General features: G+C 46.4%; 1 pseudogene; it reads right to left on the bottom strand.

The window, feature by feature from the left end:
• Window positions 1–16,761: 16,761 nt before the first annotated feature.
• LOC145805170 (25S ribosomal RNA) overlaps window positions 16,762–17,330 on the bottom strand; it is a 1,448-nt pseudogene continuing 879 nt past the window's right edge.

Raw genomic sequence — 17,330 nt, 5'->3', positions numbered from 1 at the left:
ACAGAAGGGAGAGAGTGAGCAACGCGAACATAGTGGGAGAGAAAGAGAGAGAGAAAGAGAAGAGAGAGGGACAAAAAGATAGAGAGTGGGAGACAGAAAAAAGATAGAGAGAGAAGAGAGATGAACGAGAGAGAGAGAGAGAAGAGAGATGAGCGAGAGAGACAGAGAAAGATGAGAGAGATAGAGAAAAGAGAGATGAGCGAAAGAGAGAGAGAGAGAAAAGAGATGAGAGAAGAGATAGATAAGTGAGAGACACAGAGAGGGAGACAGATAGACAGAAAGAAAAGAGTGATGAGTGAGAGAGAGAAAGAGAAGAGAGAGAGGAAGATGAAAAAATGGGTGAAAAGATATAGACAAAGAGAGAGGGAGAGAAAAAAAGAGCGAAAAGAGATAAACGAGAGAGAGACAGAGAGAGATGAGCCAGAGAGATAAAGAGAAGAGAGACAGAGAGAGATAAGAGAGATAGACAGAGAGAAAGAGAGAAAAAGAGAGACAGACAGACAGACAGAGAAGAGTGATGAGTGAGAGAGAGAAAGAGAGAAGAGAGACAGAGACAGAGAGATAGAAAGATGAAAAAATGGGTGAAAAAGTTCCGTGTCTAAAGCCTTATTTTCTAGTAGTGAGTCATCTCTATCATTCATGGGTAGAATAGAGGCGCGGATTTGGGAATTATATATTTTATATAAAAATCAAATTGAAATATTTTATACAATCACACCTATTTAGGAAGTGTGATTAAAAAATAGTAATGTATATATAATCACACTTTAATTAAAATGTGTGATTAAAAAATATATATATAATCACACTTATTTAAAAAGTGTAATTAAAAAGTAGTAGTGTATATATAATCACACTTTAATTAGAAGGTGTGATTAAAAAATATATAAATAATCACACTTTAATTAGAATGTGTGGTTAAAAAATATCTATATAATCACACATATTTAAAAAGTGTGATTAAAAAGTAGTAGTGTATATATAATCACACTTTAATTAGAAGGTGTGATTAAAAAATATATAAATAATCGCACTTTAATTAGAATGTGTGGTTAAAAAATATCTATATAATCACACCTATTTAAAAAGTGTGATTAAAAAGTAGTATTGTATATATAATCACACTTTAATTAGAAGGTGTGATTAAAAAATATATAAATAATCGCACTTTAATTAGAATGTGTGGTTAAAAAATATCTATATAATCACACCTATTTAAAAAGTGTAATTAAAAAGTAGTAGTGTATATATAATCACACTTTAATTAGAAGGTGTGATTAAAAAATATATAAATAATCACACTTTAATTAGAATGTGTGATTAAAAAATATATATATAATCACACCTATTTAAAAAGTGTGATTAAAAAGTAGTAGTATATATATAATCACACTTTAATTAGAAGGTGTGATTAAAAAATATATAAATAATCACACTTTAATTAGAATGTGTGATTAAAAAATATATATATAATCACACTTGTTTAAAAAGTGTAATTAAAAAGTAGTAGTGTATATATAATCACACTTTAATTAGAAGGTGTGATTAAAAAAATATATATATAATCACACTTAATTGAAAAGTGACATAAAAAATAAATATTATCACACTCAATCAAATTAAGTGTGATTAAAATATCAATATAATTTTTTTTATCACACTTCCAATAAAAGTGAGATCTTTTTTTTTTTTTTTTGTCAAAGTGTGATCTTTAACTATTTTTGTAGTAGTGCATTGGCTTGGCCGGGCATGCTGCTGGCTTTTGCTGGGCTGCTTTGGCCATGGCAAGGCATGCTGCGGGCTTTGGCTAGGCTGCCTTGGCCAAGGCATGGCATGGCAACCTGCTGCCATTGGCATAGCATGGCATGTTGCCGGCTTTGGCTGGGCTGCCTTGGCCTTGGCATAGCATGCTGTTTGTCTTGGCCTTGGCATGGCGTGCTGCTGGCTTTGGCTAGGCTGCCTTGGCCTAGGCATGGCATGGCAAGTTGCTGGCCTTGGCTTGGCGTGGCATGCTGCTGGCTTTGGCTCGGCTGCCTTGGCCTAGGCATGCCTCTGGCTTTGGCTCGGCTACCTTGGCCTAGGCTTGGCATGGCAACCTGCTGGCATTAGCTTGGCATGGCATGCTGCTGGCTTTGGCTGGGTTACCTTGGCCTTTGCATGGCATGCTGCTGGCCTTGGCCTTGGCATGACATGTTGTTGGCTTTGGCTAGGCTGCCTTGGCCTAGGCCTAGGCCAAGACATGGCATGGCAAGCTGCTGGTCTTGGATTGGCATGGCATGTTGCTGGCTTTGGCTGGACTGCCTTGGCTTTGGCATGGCATGCTGTTGGCATGGCATGCTGTTGGCCTTGGCCGTGGCATGGCATGCTGCTGGCTTTGGCTGGGATGCCTTGGCCTTGGCATGGCATGCTGCTGGCTTTGGCTGGGCTGCCTTGGCCTTGGCATGGCATGCTGTTGGCCTTGGCCTTCTTATGGCATGCTGCTTGCATTGGCTAGGCTGCCTTAGCCTAGGCATGGCATGGCAACTTGCTGCCATTGGCATGGCTTGGCATGTTGCTGCATTTTGCTGTGTTGCCTAGGCCTCGGCATGGCATGGCAACCTGCTGCTATTGGCTTGGCATGGCATGCTGCTGCCTTTGGCTATGCTGCTTCGGCCTTGGCATGGCATGCTGCTTGCCTTGGCCTTGGCATGGCATGTTGCTGGCATTGGCTAGGCTGCCTTGGCCTAGGCATGGCATGGAAACCTGCTGCCATTGGCCTGGCATGGCATGTTGCTGCATTTTGCTATGCTGCCTTGGCCTTGGCATGGCATGCTGCTGGCCGTGGCCTTGGCATGGCATGCTGCTGGCTTTGGCTAGGTTGCCATGGCCTAGGCATGGCATGGCAACCTGCTGGCATTGGCTTGGCATGGCATGCTGCTGGCATTGGCTTGGCATGGCATGTTGCTGCATTTTGCTGTGCTGCCTTGGCCGTAGCATGGCATGCTGCTAGCCTTGGCCTTGGCATGGCATGCTGCTGGCCTTGGCCTTGGCATGGCATGGCATGCTGCTGGCCTTGGCCATGGCAAGGCATGCTGCTAGCTTTGGCTAGGCTGCCTTGGCCTAGGCATGGCATGGCAACTTGCTGGCATGGGCTTGGCATGGCATGCTGCTGGCTTTTGCTGGGCTACCTTGCCTTTGGCATTGCATGCTGCTGGCCTTGGCCTTGGCATGGCATGCTGCTAGCTTTGGCTAGCCTGCCTTGGCCTAGGCACGGTATGGCTGGCCGCTGGCCTTGGTTTGGCATGGCATGTTGTTGGCTTTGGCTGGGCTGTCTTGGCCTTGGCATGGCATGCTGCTGGCTTTCGGTAGGCTGCCTTGGCCTAGGCATGGCATGGCAAGCTGTTGGCATTGGCTTGGCATGGCATGCCGCTACCTTTGGCAGGGCTGCCTTGCCCTTGGCATTGCATACTGTTAGCCTTGGCCTTGGCATGGCATGCTGCTGGCTTTGGCTAGCCTACCTTGTCCTAAGCATGGCATGGCAAGGCGCTGGCCTTGGCTTGCCCTGGCATGCTACTGGCTTTGGCTGGGCTGTCTTGGCCTTGGCATGCCATGGTGCTGGCCTTTGCCTTGGCATGGCATGCTGCTGGCTTTCGCAAGGCTGCCTTGGCCTAGGCATGGCATGGCAAGCTACTGGCCTTGGCTTGGCATGGCATGCTGCTAGCTTTGTCCGGGCTGCCTTGGCCTTGGCATGGCATGCTGCTGGCCTTGGCCTTGGCATAGCATGCTGCTGGCTTTGGCTAGGCTGCCTTGGCCTAGGTGTGGCGTGGCAAGCTACTGGCATTGGCTTGGCATGGCATGCTACTGGCTTTGGCTGGGCTGCCATGGCCTTGGCATGGCATGCCGCTGGCCCTGCCCTCGGCATGGCATGCTGCTGGCTTTGGCTAGGCTACCTTGGCCTAGGCATGGCATGGCAACCTGCTGGCATTGGCTTGGCGTGGCATGCTGCTGGCTTTGGTTGGGCTGCCTTGGCCTTGGCATGGCATTCTGTTGGCCTTGGCCTTGGCATGGCATTATGCTGGCTTTGGCTTGGCTGCCTCGGCCTAGGCATGTCATGGCAACCTGCTGGCGTTGGCAGGGCTGCCTTGGCCATGGCATGGCATGCTATCGGCATTAGGTAGGCAGCCTTCGCCTTGGTATGGCATGGCAAGCTGCTGGCATTGGCTCGGCATGGCATGCTGCAGGCTTTGGCTGGGCTGCCTTGGCTTTTGCATGGCATGCTGCTAGCCTTGGCCTTGGCATGGCATGTTGCTGGCTTTAGCTAGGCTGCAATGGCCTGGGCAAGGCATGGCAAGCTGCTGGCCTTGGCTTGGCATGGCATGCTGTTGGCTTTGGCTAGGCGCCTTGGCCTTGGCATGGCATGCTGCCGACTTTGGCTAGGCTGCCTTGGCCTAGGCATGTCATTGCAAGCTGTTGGCCTTGGCTTGGCATGGCATGCTGCTGGCTTTGGCTGGGTTTCCTTGGCCTTGGCATGGCGTGCTGCTGGCCTTGGCCTCGGCATGGCATACGGCTGCCTTGTCCTAGGCGTGGCATGGCAACCTGCTGGCATTGGCTTAGCATGGCATGCTGCTGGCTTTGGCTGGGCTGCCTTGGCCTTGGCATGGCATGCTGCTGGGCTTGGCCTTGGCATGGCATGCTGCTGGTTTTGGCTGGGCTGCCTTGGCCTAGGCATGGCATGGCAACCTGCTGGCGTTGGCTAGGCTGCCTTGGCCATGGCATGGCATGCTACCGGCTTTAGCTAGGCTTGTAACGCCCTCAATAATGGCATGGCATGCTACCGGCTTTAGCTAGGCTTGTAACGCCCTCAAAATATTAACATTAAAACCCATCATCATGGACATGCATCGGTATAAAAGATAAATATTCTTCTATTCATCAGAGTAGTTCCTTACAAAAGTATTACATGTTAATCAACAAAAGCAAATGCCCTACGGGCTTACAGCTTTCCAAGTTAACACTTGGTTACAAAAAGAAGAGTACTAACTCAATACATATTAAGCCCTTGGCTTGAATTTACATGTAACACATCAAAATAAACAAAAACAGTCTTCAACTCTCATCATCATCCAAGCTATGTCCTTGGAGGTGGCATACTACCTGTACCTGAAAATGATGTCCCATAAAGGGTGAGCCAACGCCCAGTAGAGATATGCTAAACACAGTATGAGCAATGACTAAGACATTAGCGATTGATAAATGTTCAACTTTCATAAACCAATTCATAATCCATTTCCATTTAATGACCACTATGTTCATGTTTCATTTCAGTTTCCATCTCTTATCAATTTCACAATTTACATCAATGGCTCAGAACCTGGCCAACCACTTATATGAGACGATGGCTCATATTAAGCACTTCCCATTTTACAATAGATAAACATATTAGTTGTATCGACATCTCAACAGATAAGCATACAATCTGTATCCACATTTCCACAGATATGCATATTAGCTATATCAACACTTCCAATGACAAGCATATGAGCTGTATCAATACTTCCAAAGATAAGCATATGAGCTATATCCACACATTATCTGACAAGCATATGAGCTGTATCAGTGGAGTCCATCCCCTATCTCCTCCCAAACAACATCCGGTTTAGAGGTCCATCCCCTATCTTCCCCTAAACCGTGGAGTACATCCCCTATCTCCTCCCACACACACAACATATATACACAAAGGTCATATACGCAATCAATCAATACATAACGTTAATGTATTCTATCAACCGTCCTACTCTATGACATATCCAATTGATTAGTTTTAGTTTCCCTAATCATCATGCATTGTCTACAACAATCATAACTACCCTCCACCGGTAGCCCAAGCAATTATTTCTAAACAGATAATAAAAGCTCCAACAGATAAAATATCAATGTTTTCAAATGTGAGCGATTTATAAATCTAACTCCACAATTCAACCATATAATGAACCAATTTCATTATTTCCAACTCAATTCCATATAGCTACAATTTTCCCAAATTAATTATACCAATTAATTTATTCAGCAACTTAGGGTTTTCCACCCCATTTCCCAATATTGACCCAATGGCCTATATATCAACAACTAACAACAACATCATTATTTTGAAACCCGAAATACATAATTTTGAATCAAAATAACAAAACCCCCTTTCAACATTTTCAAACCCTAACTTCCCAAAATCAACCATTTAACAAAATACCCAAATATCTAGGTTAAAACCCATAGTTGTGAGTAGGAATCCCTACCTCAAAAGATGACACCCAACGAAGAAGATGGTGAAAACGAAATTGCTCCAAACCACGAGTTTCTCGGATCAAAAGATAGCCCTCGACGATCAACAACTCTTTTGTAAAGGCCAAAGGTGAGGAAAACACCCTAGCTTGATCAATACTTAGAGAGAAGTTAAGGTTTTAGAGAGAGGAGCTCTCAAATGGCTTTTTCGGAAAAGTAAGAGAGAGAAAGAATGAGAAAAAGTGATTTAAAATTGCCGCACAGCCAACTGATATACGACATTCCCGCTCGAGTGGAAAACACAACGCTCGAGCGTCAAGAACAAAAACTAGGTCAGCTCGCGCGCAAAAATGCCCGCTCGAGCGCCAAGACACAAGAATAAAGCACATCCGCTCGAGCGCGAAAACCAGTCCGCTCGAGCGTAGATTTCCCCCTCCCAGAACTTACACTGAGAAGGTACTACCCGCTCGAGCGCCACCGCTCGAGCGTAAAGAAACCCGCTCGAGCGTAAAAATCACACCTACAGAAGTTTTGCAGGGACACGAAATAAAAACTGGGCAACAAGGAATTGAAACCATGGCCTAACCGACCTGTAACAACTTTGCCCAAAACATCCTAAAACTCAATCAAGCAGAATTAAAGGACGACACAAGATAGATGCAACTACCAACTTCACGGAACCGAGTTCGGAATACAACAGAACAGTAAAGGGACAACCGGGATCGCTATAACCTCCCCCCCTTAAAGAATTTCGTCCCCGAAATTAAACACCAGTTTTTCAAAAACAGGTTTTCTCCATTCTCAACAATATTACAACATAATATTAAACAACCTGACCCATTACCGATCAATCCCATCTCTTTTCAAGAGGCATTATACATTACACGTAACAACCTGCATTATCAACCTGCATTCCTTTGAAATCTACCAATTTCAACCTGTTTCTCACAATTTCTTAACACATGCAACATTAATATTATGCTTGCATTTCCACAGTATACTCAACATACACAATGTTAAAACAAACTTCCATTAACCAAAACATTCACAATGTTTTACAACGTAAGACACATACAATGCTCTTAACGTTCAACAATATTACAAAAATTCCATTACATGGTCACACATCAACAAACAAGTCTGGATATTTCTCACGGACTTCCAACTCACGTTCCCAAGTGGCTTCCTCCACTCCGTGATGCTTCCACAAAACCTTTACCAAGGGAATGGTCTTGCCTCGCAAGACTTGATCCCGCCTATCCAAGACCCGAATCGGTCTCTCCTCATACGAGGCATCCTCGTCTACCTCCAAGTCGGTCCAATCCAACACATGGGACGGATCCGGCTCATACTTCCGAAGCATACTAACATGAAAGACGTCATGCACTCCGGACAACTGCGGCGGCAAAGCCAAACGATAAGCCACTTCCCCAATCCTCTCGAGGATCTCAAAGGGACCAATAAACTGAGGGGATAACTTCCCACTCTTCCCGAACCTCATCAGACCTCGCCTAGGTGATATTTTCAAGAAGACATGATCACCTACCTCAAACGCCAAAGGCCTCCTCCTACGGTCGGCATAACTCTTTTAGCGACTCTGGGCTGTAACAAGCCTCCTACGGATAAGCTCAACTTTCTCCGTCGTCTCCCTAACCAACTCCGGACCCAACAAAGGTGCATCACCCACCTCGGCGCAACACACTAGAGACCTACAAGGTCGGCCATATAAGGCCTCAAACGGTGCCATACCGATGCTAGACTGAAAGCTGTTGTTGTAGGCAAACTCCACCAAGGGCCAATGCCTCTCCCACGTCCCACTGAAGTCAAGGACACAACCTCGAAGCATATCCTCAAGGATCTGAATAGTACGCTCGGACTGCCCGTCAGTCTGAGGATGATAGGCCGTACTAAAGGTCAACTTAGTGCCCAAGGCACTCTGCAAACTCTACCACAACCTAGCAGTAAAACGAGGATCTCTATCTGAGACGATCGTCACTGGGACCCCGTGCAATCTCACTATGTCCCGAATATACAAGTCGGCGAGATGATCTACCAAATCTCTCACGCGCATAGGAATGAAGTGCGCCGACTTAGTCAACCGGTCTACAACCACCCAAATGGCATCACTACCCCGCTGAGTCCTCGGAAGACCTACAACGAAGTCCATAGTGACATGCTCCCACTTCCTCTCAGCAATAGGCAAGGGTTGCAACAAACCCGCTGGCCTCTGATGCTCGGCCTACACTTGCTGGCAAGTAAGGCACTTAGACACGAAAACAGCCACATCTCTCTTTATACCTCGCCACCAAAACTGGCGACCCAAATCCCGGTACATCTTAGTGCCTCCCGGATGCACCGCAAGGCGTGAATGATGGAACTCTCGCAGTACTTCCTCTTAGCGAGACTCCGGCACGAACAGACGGTCTCGGTATCTCACACTCAGCTCGGGATACACCGTCAAACCCTTCTCAACTTTCCCATTTGAGAGCTTCTCTCGGAGGGATTCTACCTTAAGGTCGTCTCTCTGTGCCTCTAACACTCGGGTCACAAGTGTAGGCAGCGCAACAACAGAAAACAAGGCTGCAGCGTCAGCTGATTCACCCAGAAGCAAGTCAAACTCGCCAAGCGCACCCAACATCTCCCATTCCCGGATGGCGATACAAGCGACATCACTAATGGATTTCCTACTAAGGGCATCGGCCACAACATTGGCCTTTCCCGGGTGATAGTGCAACTCAAAATCATAGTCCTCAATGAACTCCATCCATCTCCTCTGCCTCAAATTCAAGTCTCTCTGTGTAAACAGATACTTCAAACTCTTGTGGTCCGAGAACACCTCGAACCTCTCACCATAAAGGTAGTGCCTCCAAATCTTCAAGGCAAAGATCACTGCTGCTAACTCTAGGTTGTGTGTAGGGTAGTTCTTCTCGTGTATTTTCAACTAACGTGAGCCATAAGCTACCACTTTCCCCTCTTGCATCAACACACAACCCAAACCCTCTCGTGAGGCATCACAATAAACCGCATAACCCAACCCTCTCTCCAGAATAATGAAAACCGGAGCGGTGGTCAATCTAACCTTCAACTCTTGGAACGACTTTTCGCAAGTCTCACTCCACACAAACTTAACTCCTTTCCGCGTCAATCTAGTCAACGGCGAAGGTAGCCTGGAGAAATCTTTCATAAATCGACGGTAATACCCAGCTAATCCCAGAAAACTGCGGATCTCAAACACACTTTTAGGCTGTGCCCAATCTTGCACTGCCTCTACCTTGGATGCATCAACAGACACCCCTTCCCCGGATACCACATGGCCTAAGAATTTCACCTCTCCTAGCCAGAACTCACACTTCCCAAACTTGGCATACAGCCTATGGGCTCTAAGCAACTCAAGCACCACTCTCAAGTGTTCCTCGTGCTCATCCTTAGAAGGCGAATAGATAAGAATGTCGTCCACGAAAACGACTACAAATCAATCCAAGAATTCCCGGAATATACGGTTCATCAAGTCCATAAAGACTGCCGGTGCATTCGTAAGCCCGAATGGCATCACCAAAAACTCATAATGGCTATACCGCGTACGGAATGCCGTCTTAGGAATATCCTCCTCCCTGACCCTCAATTGGTGGTAACCCGATCTCAAGTCTATCTTAGAGAAACAACGGGAACCCTTCAACTGGTCGAACAGATCATCTATACGGGGCATAGGGTACTTATTCTTGACCGCAACCCGATTCAACTTCCGGTAGTCTATACACAATCTCAAGGCACCATCTTTCTTTTTAGCAAAGAGGGCCGGTGCTCCCCACGGCGAAACACTAGGGCGAACAAAACCCTTATCTAGCAATTCCTGGAGCTGAATCTTCAACTCACTCAACTCGGCTGGGGCAAAACGATAAGGTGCCATAGAAATCGGCGCTGTGCCGGGCACTAAATCAATAGAGAACTCTATCTCTCGGTGAGGTGGTAAACTAACGAGATCCTCGGGAAAAACATCCGAATACTCACAAACCACCCTCGGCAATAGAATCTGGGTCTCATCACACTCACTATTGGTAAAGCTAGCAAGTAGACCACTAAGCTCTCCTCGCCCTCGCGGATCATACACCGGTGGCAACACACTACCAACCCGGTCCCCCAAGAAATGGAAACACTCCCCGCTCAAGGTACATACGGTGACCCTCTAGCGGTAGCAATCAATAACAGCTTGGTATGACGATAGCCAATCCATACCCAAAATAACATCAAAACCCTTCATAGGCATGACAACAAAAGGAAAAGGAAGCCTATGGTCGGTGACCTCTATATCACAACCTCTAACACCTTGTTTCAAGATCAACTCACCATCAATAGGCGATACCACACATATAGGAGATCCTAACTGTGCCAACTCCAATTCCAAAACAGATGCAAATGCAGCAGACACAAAAGAATGAGATGCACCCGTATCAATCAATACACTAGCAACCGAGTTGCAAAACAGAAGAGTACCTCTCACTACTGATGGAGCCGGTACTAGGTCCTGCGCGGTAGCAGCATACACGCGGCCTGTAGGCCCCTGATCCACCTGCTCACCTCTAGGAGCAAAGGACTGCTGCACTGATTGGGATGACGAAGCTCCCGGATTGGCCCTCGAGGCCTGCACAGACTGAGCTGGCTGATAACTCTGCGTCTGCCTAGAACCAGACGCTCCTGAAGTAGCACTCAACTGCGGGCAATACCTCTTCAGGTGCCTAGGCTGACCACACTGATATCAAGACAAAGGCTGGCCCCTGCCCTGACTCTGGCCCTGAGGTCTAGCTGAAGAAGAAGTAGCTCGCTGGACCCCTCTTTTCAGCGGCAAACCGAAGACTTGTGCCCCAGCTGGCCACACGCAAAACAAGTCAAGCCTCCCTGACTACCTCTCCCAGAGCCCGCGCTCGGCACTGGAAAGGTCGATCTCGCCACACCACCCTGAGATTGCTGAGGGCTAGAGCCCCTCTGTCTCCTGCCGTCACCCTGACCATCTTGGCTCCTCTTGGAGCCTCTTTGCCCCTCATCCTCCTCTTGCATCATGAGCTCCATATGAGCTGCAGCATCCACTAAATGTCTATACTCTCGGATGAAAGGCCCACCAACCCTCAACTTGAGGCCCCGCCTCAACTTCCGCTCAAACTCATAGCAACGACGTTCTTCGGACGCCACCAACTCAGGTGCAAACCTGGGCAAACTAGTAAAAGTGGCCTCAAACTCTGCCACAAACATACCCTGCTGATTAAGTCGGCTAAACTGATCCCTCAGCTTCTCCCTAGCCACTGCAGATAAGAATCTCTCCTGGAAAGCATTTACAAACGCCTCCCATGTACCACCAACACGAGCCTTCTCGTACTTCCACCATTGACCCGCATCTCCCTTCAGCTGGAAGGATGCCAAGGTCGCTTTCAGTGCCCCGTCCTCGATGCCAAGCATCTCGAACGTCTTACTCATTTGTTCCAACCACTCGTCAGCCTTCAGTGGCTCCTTCGGATCCCCAACAAACTCATCCAGGTTAGACCGGAAGAACTCCCTCTTCAAGAAAGAAGGCCCTGCCTCAGCTGCCTGATTCCCAGCTCTGAGAATACCCAAAGCTCCTGCTATCTCTCGTGCCAAGGCACTCATAGCCTGCTGACCCGCTGGCTCGGCCACATTGGCCTGACCAACTCCCTCCTGCATTGCCGGAACGTCATCCGGTAAAGGCACCTCCTGCCTACCATGCCTGCCACGCCTACCACGTCCTCGTCCTGACATCCTAATAAAGGTAACCAAGACTATTAGCACATTCATAAATGTGCCGAAGCTATAACACTCACGTCCTAATGCATGGACAACTGTAATTCACTCCACGTAAGCACATAAACACATAAGCACTTACGAATTTTATTTCCGGATAATGATAGTCCCGAGGCGTTACTAGAGTTCCGGTTAGAAACAGCATTGATCAAGTGCCTTTCCAACAAGACTCACAGAAACCCAAGGATCCAATCAACATCCTAGAAACTAAATCCCATACCCACGTAGTCACATAAGCATGTTATCAATTAAGCACATAGCATATGACACTACATCTAAGTCTCTATCAAGGGAGACAAACCCATTGGGATCCTAATCACTTCCCACGTACCCAAAGTATTCAAACCCGGTACGCTCTGATACCAAGTTGTAACGCCCTCAAAATATTAACATTAAAACCCATCATCATAGACATGCATCGGTATAAAAGATAAATATTCTTCTATTCATCAGAATAGTTCCTTACAAAAGTATTACATGTTAATCAACAAAAGCAAATGCCCTACGGGCTTACAGCTTTCCAAGTTAACACTTGGTTACAAAAAGAAGAGTACTAACTCAATACATATTAAGCCCTTGGCTTGAATTTACATGTAACACATCAAAATAAACAAAAACAGTCTTCAACTCTCATCATCATCCAAGCTATGTCCTTGGAGGTGGCATACTACCTGTACCTGAAAATGATGTCCCATAAAGGGTGAGCCAACGCCCAGTAGAGATATGCTAAACACAGTATGAGCAATGACTAAGACATTAGCGATTGATAAATGTTCAACTTTCATAAACCAATTCATAATCCATTTCCATTTAATGACCACTATGTTCATGTTTCATTTCAGTTTCCATCTCTTATCAATTTCACAATTTACATCAATGGCTCAGAACCTGGCCAACCACTTATATGAGACGATGGCTCATATTAAGCACTTCCCATTTTACAATAGATAAACATATTAGTTGTATCGACATCTCAACAGATAAGCATACAATCTGTATCCACATTTCCACAGATATGCATATTAGCTATATCAACACTTCCAATGACAAGCATATGAGCTGTATCAATACTTCCAAAGATAAGCATATGAGCTATATCCACACATTATCTGACAAGCATATGAGCTGTATCAGTGGAGTCCATCCCCTATCTCCTCCCAAACAACATCCGGTTTAGAGGTCCATCCCCTATCTTCCCCTAAACCGTGGAGTACATCCCCTATCTCCTCCCACACACACAACATATATACACAAAGGTCATATACGCAATCAATCAATACATAACGTTAATGTATTCTATCAACCGTCCTACTCTATGACATATCCAATTGATTAGTTTTAGTTTCCCTAATCATCATGCATTGTCTACAACAATCATAACTACCCTCCACCGGTAGCCCAAGCAATTATTTCTAAACAGATAATAAAAGCTCCAACAGATAAAATATCAATGTTTTCAAATGTGAGCGATTTATAAATCTAACTCCACAATTCAACCATATAATGAACCAATTTCATTATTTCCAACTCAATTCCATATAGCTACAATTTTCCCAAATTAATTATACCAATTAATTTATTCAGCAACTTAGGGTTTTCCACCCCATTTCCCAATATTGACCCAATGGCCTATATATCAACAACCAACAACAACATCATTATTTTGAAACCCGAAATACATAATTTTGAATCAAAATAACAAAACCCCCTTTCAGCATTTTCAAACCCTAACTTCCCAAAATCAACCATTTAACAAAATACCCAAATATCTAGGTTAAAACCCATAGTTGTGAGTAGGAATCCCTACCTCAAAAGATGACACCCAACGAAGAAGATGGTGAAAACGAAATTGCTCCAAACCACGAGTTTCTCGGATCAAAAGATAGCCCTCGACGATCAACAACTCTTTTGTAAAGGCCAAAGGTGAGGAAAACACCCTAGCTAGATCAATACTTAGAGAGAAGTTAAGGTTTTAGAGAGAGGAGCTCTCAAATGGCTTTTTCAGAAAAGTAAGAGAGAGAAAGAATGAGAAAAAGTGATTCAAAATTGCCCCACAGCCAACTGATATACGACATTCCCGCTCGAGCAGAAAACACAACGCTCGAGCGTCATGAACAAAAACTAGGTCCGCTCTAGCACAAAAATGCCCGCTCGAGCGCCAAGACACAAGAATAAAGCACATCCGCTCGAGCCCGAAAACCAGTCCGCTTGAGCGTAGATTTCTCCCTCCCAGAACTTACACCGAGAAGGTACTACCCGCTCGAGTGCCAGAGTACCTGCTCGAGCGCCATAGCTCGAGCGGAAAGAAACCCGCTCGAGTGTAAAAATCACACCTACAGAAGTTTTGCAGGGACACGAAATACTGGGGGTGTGCAATACCCGCTCGAGCGGACCGCCTAAAAATTGGACGACAAGGAATTGAAACCAAGGCCTAACCAACCTGTAACAACTCTGCCCAAAACATCCTAAAACTCAATCAAGCGGAATTAAAGGACGACACAAGATAGATACAACTACCAACTTCACGGAACCGAGTCCGGAATACAACAGAACAGTAAAGGGACAACCGGGATCGCTATAACCTCCCCCCCTTAAAGAATTTCGTCCTCGAAATTAAACAACAGTTTTTTAAAAACAGGTTTTCTCCATTCTCAACAATATTACAACATAATATTAAACAACCCGACCCATTACCGGTCAATCCCATCTCTTTTCAAGAGGCATTATACATTACACGTAACAACCTGCATTATCAACATGCATTCCTTTGAAATCTACCAATTTCAACCTGTTTCTCACAATTTCTTAACACATGCAACATTAATATTATGCTTGCATTTCCACAGTATACTCAACATACACAATGTTAAAACAAACTTCCATTAACTAAAACATTCACAATGTTTTACAACGTAAGACACATACAATGCTCTTAACGTTCAACAATATTACAAAAATTCCATTACATGGTCACACATCAACAAACAAGTCTGGATATTTCTCACGGACTTCCAACTCACGTTCCCAAGTGGCTTCCTCCACTCCGTGATGCTTCCACAAAACCTTTACCAAGGGAGTGGTCTTGCCTCGCAAGACTTGATCCCGCCTATCCAAGACCCGAATCGGTCTCTCCTGATACGAGGCATCCTCGTCTACCCCCAAGTCGGTCCAATCCAATACATGGGACGGATCCGGCTCATACTTCCGAAGCATACTAACATGAAAGACGTCATGCACTCCGGACAACTGCGGCGGCAAAGCCAAACGATAAGCCACTTCCCCAATCCTCTCGAGGATCTCAAAGGGACCAATAAACCGAGGGGATAACTACCCACTCTTCCCGAACCTCATCAGACCTCGCCTAGGTGATATTTTCAAGAAGACATGATCACCTACCTCAAATGCCAAAGGCCTCCTCCTACGGTCGGCATAACTCTTTTGGCGACTCTGGGCTGTAACAAGCCTCCTATGGATAAGCTCAACTTTCTTCGTCGTCTCCCTAACCATCTCCGGACCCAACAAAGGTGCGTCACCCACCTCGGCCCAACACACTAGAGACCTACAAGGTCGGCCATATAAGGCCTCAAACGGTGCCACACCGATGCTAGACTGAAAGCTGTTGTTGTAGGCAAACTCCACCAAGGGCAAATGCCTCTCCCACGTCCCACTGAAGTCAAGGACACAACCTCGAAGCATATCCTCAAGGATCTGAATAGTACGCTCGGACTGCCCGTCAGTCTGAGGATGATAGGCCGTACTAAAGGTCAACTTAGTGCCCAAGGCACCCTCCAAACTCTGCCACAACCTAGCAGTAAAACGAGGATCTCTATCTGAGACGATCATCACTGGGACCCCATGCAATCTCACTATGTCCCGAATATACAAGTCGATGAGATGATCTACCGAATCTCTCACGCGCATAGGAATGAAGTGCGCCGACTTAGTCAACCGGTCTACAACCACCCAAATGGCATCACTACCCCGCTGAGTCCTCGGAAGACCTACAACGAAGTCCATAGTGACATGCTCCCACTTTCACTCGGCAATAGGCAAGGGTTGCAACAAACCCGCTGGCCTCTGATGCTCGGCCTTCACTTGCTGGCAAGTAAGGCACTTAGACACGAAAACAGCCACATTCCTCTTCATACCTCGCCACCAAAACTGGCGACCCAAATCCTGGTACATCTTAGTGCCTCCCGGATGCACCGCAAGGCGTGAATGATGGAACTCTCAGAGTACTTCCTCTCGGCAAGACTCCGGCACAAACAGACGGTCTCGGTATCTCACCCTCAGGTCGGGATACACCGTCAAACCCTTCTCAACTTTCCCATTTGAGATCTTCTCTCGGAGGGATTCTACCTTAAGGTCGCCTCTCTGTGCCTCTAGCACTCGGGTCACAAGTGTAGGCTGCGCAACAACAGAAAACAAGGCCGCAGCCTCAGCTGATTCACCTAGAAGCAAGTCAAACTCGCTAAGTGCACCCAATATCTCCCATTCCCGGGTGGCGATACAAGCGACATCACTAATGGATTTCCTACTAAGGGCATCGGCCACAACATTGGCCTTTCCCGGGTGATAGTGCAACTCAAAATCATAGTGCTCAATGAACTCCATCCATCTCCTCTGCCTCAAATTCAAGTCTCTCTGTGTAAACAGATACTTCAAACTCTTGTGGTCCGAGAACACCTCGAACCTCTCACCATAAAGGTAGTGCCTCCAAATCTTCAAGGCAAAGATCACTGCTGCTAACCCATGTGCAAGTGCCGTTCCGGTGGAACCTTTCCCCTCTTCGGCCTTCAAAGTTCTCATTTCAATATTTGCTACTACCACGAAGATCCGCACCAACGGCCGCTCGCGCCCGGGCTCGCGCCCAAGGTTTCGCAACGACCGCTGCGCCCTCCTACTCATCGGGGCCTGGCACTTGCCCCGACGGCCGGGTATAGGTCGCGCGCTTAAGCGCGATCCATTTTTGGGGCTAGTTGATTCGGCAGGTGAGTTGTTACACACTCCTTAGTGAATTTTGACTTCCATGACCACCGTCCTGCTATCTTAATCAACCATCACCCTTTGTGGTTTCTAGGTTAGCGTGCAGTTGGGCACCGTAACTCGGCTTCTGGTTCATCCCATATCACCAGTTCTACTTACCAAAAATGGCCCCCATGGAGCTCTCGATTCTGTAGTGCGGCTCAATGGAGCAGCCGCGCCCTCCTACCTATTTAAAGTTTGAGAATAGGTCTAGGGCGTTGCACCCCCGATGCCTCCAATCA

Source organism: Camellia sinensis, chromosome 12 (genome assembly GCF_055761805.1).
Source record: "Camellia sinensis isolate YWXY chromosome 12, ASM5576180v1, whole genome shotgun sequence".
NCBI classification, from domain to species: Eukaryota; Viridiplantae; Streptophyta; class Magnoliopsida; order Ericales; family Theaceae; genus Camellia; species Camellia sinensis.
This window is presented reverse-complemented; position numbering and strand designations above follow the sequence as displayed.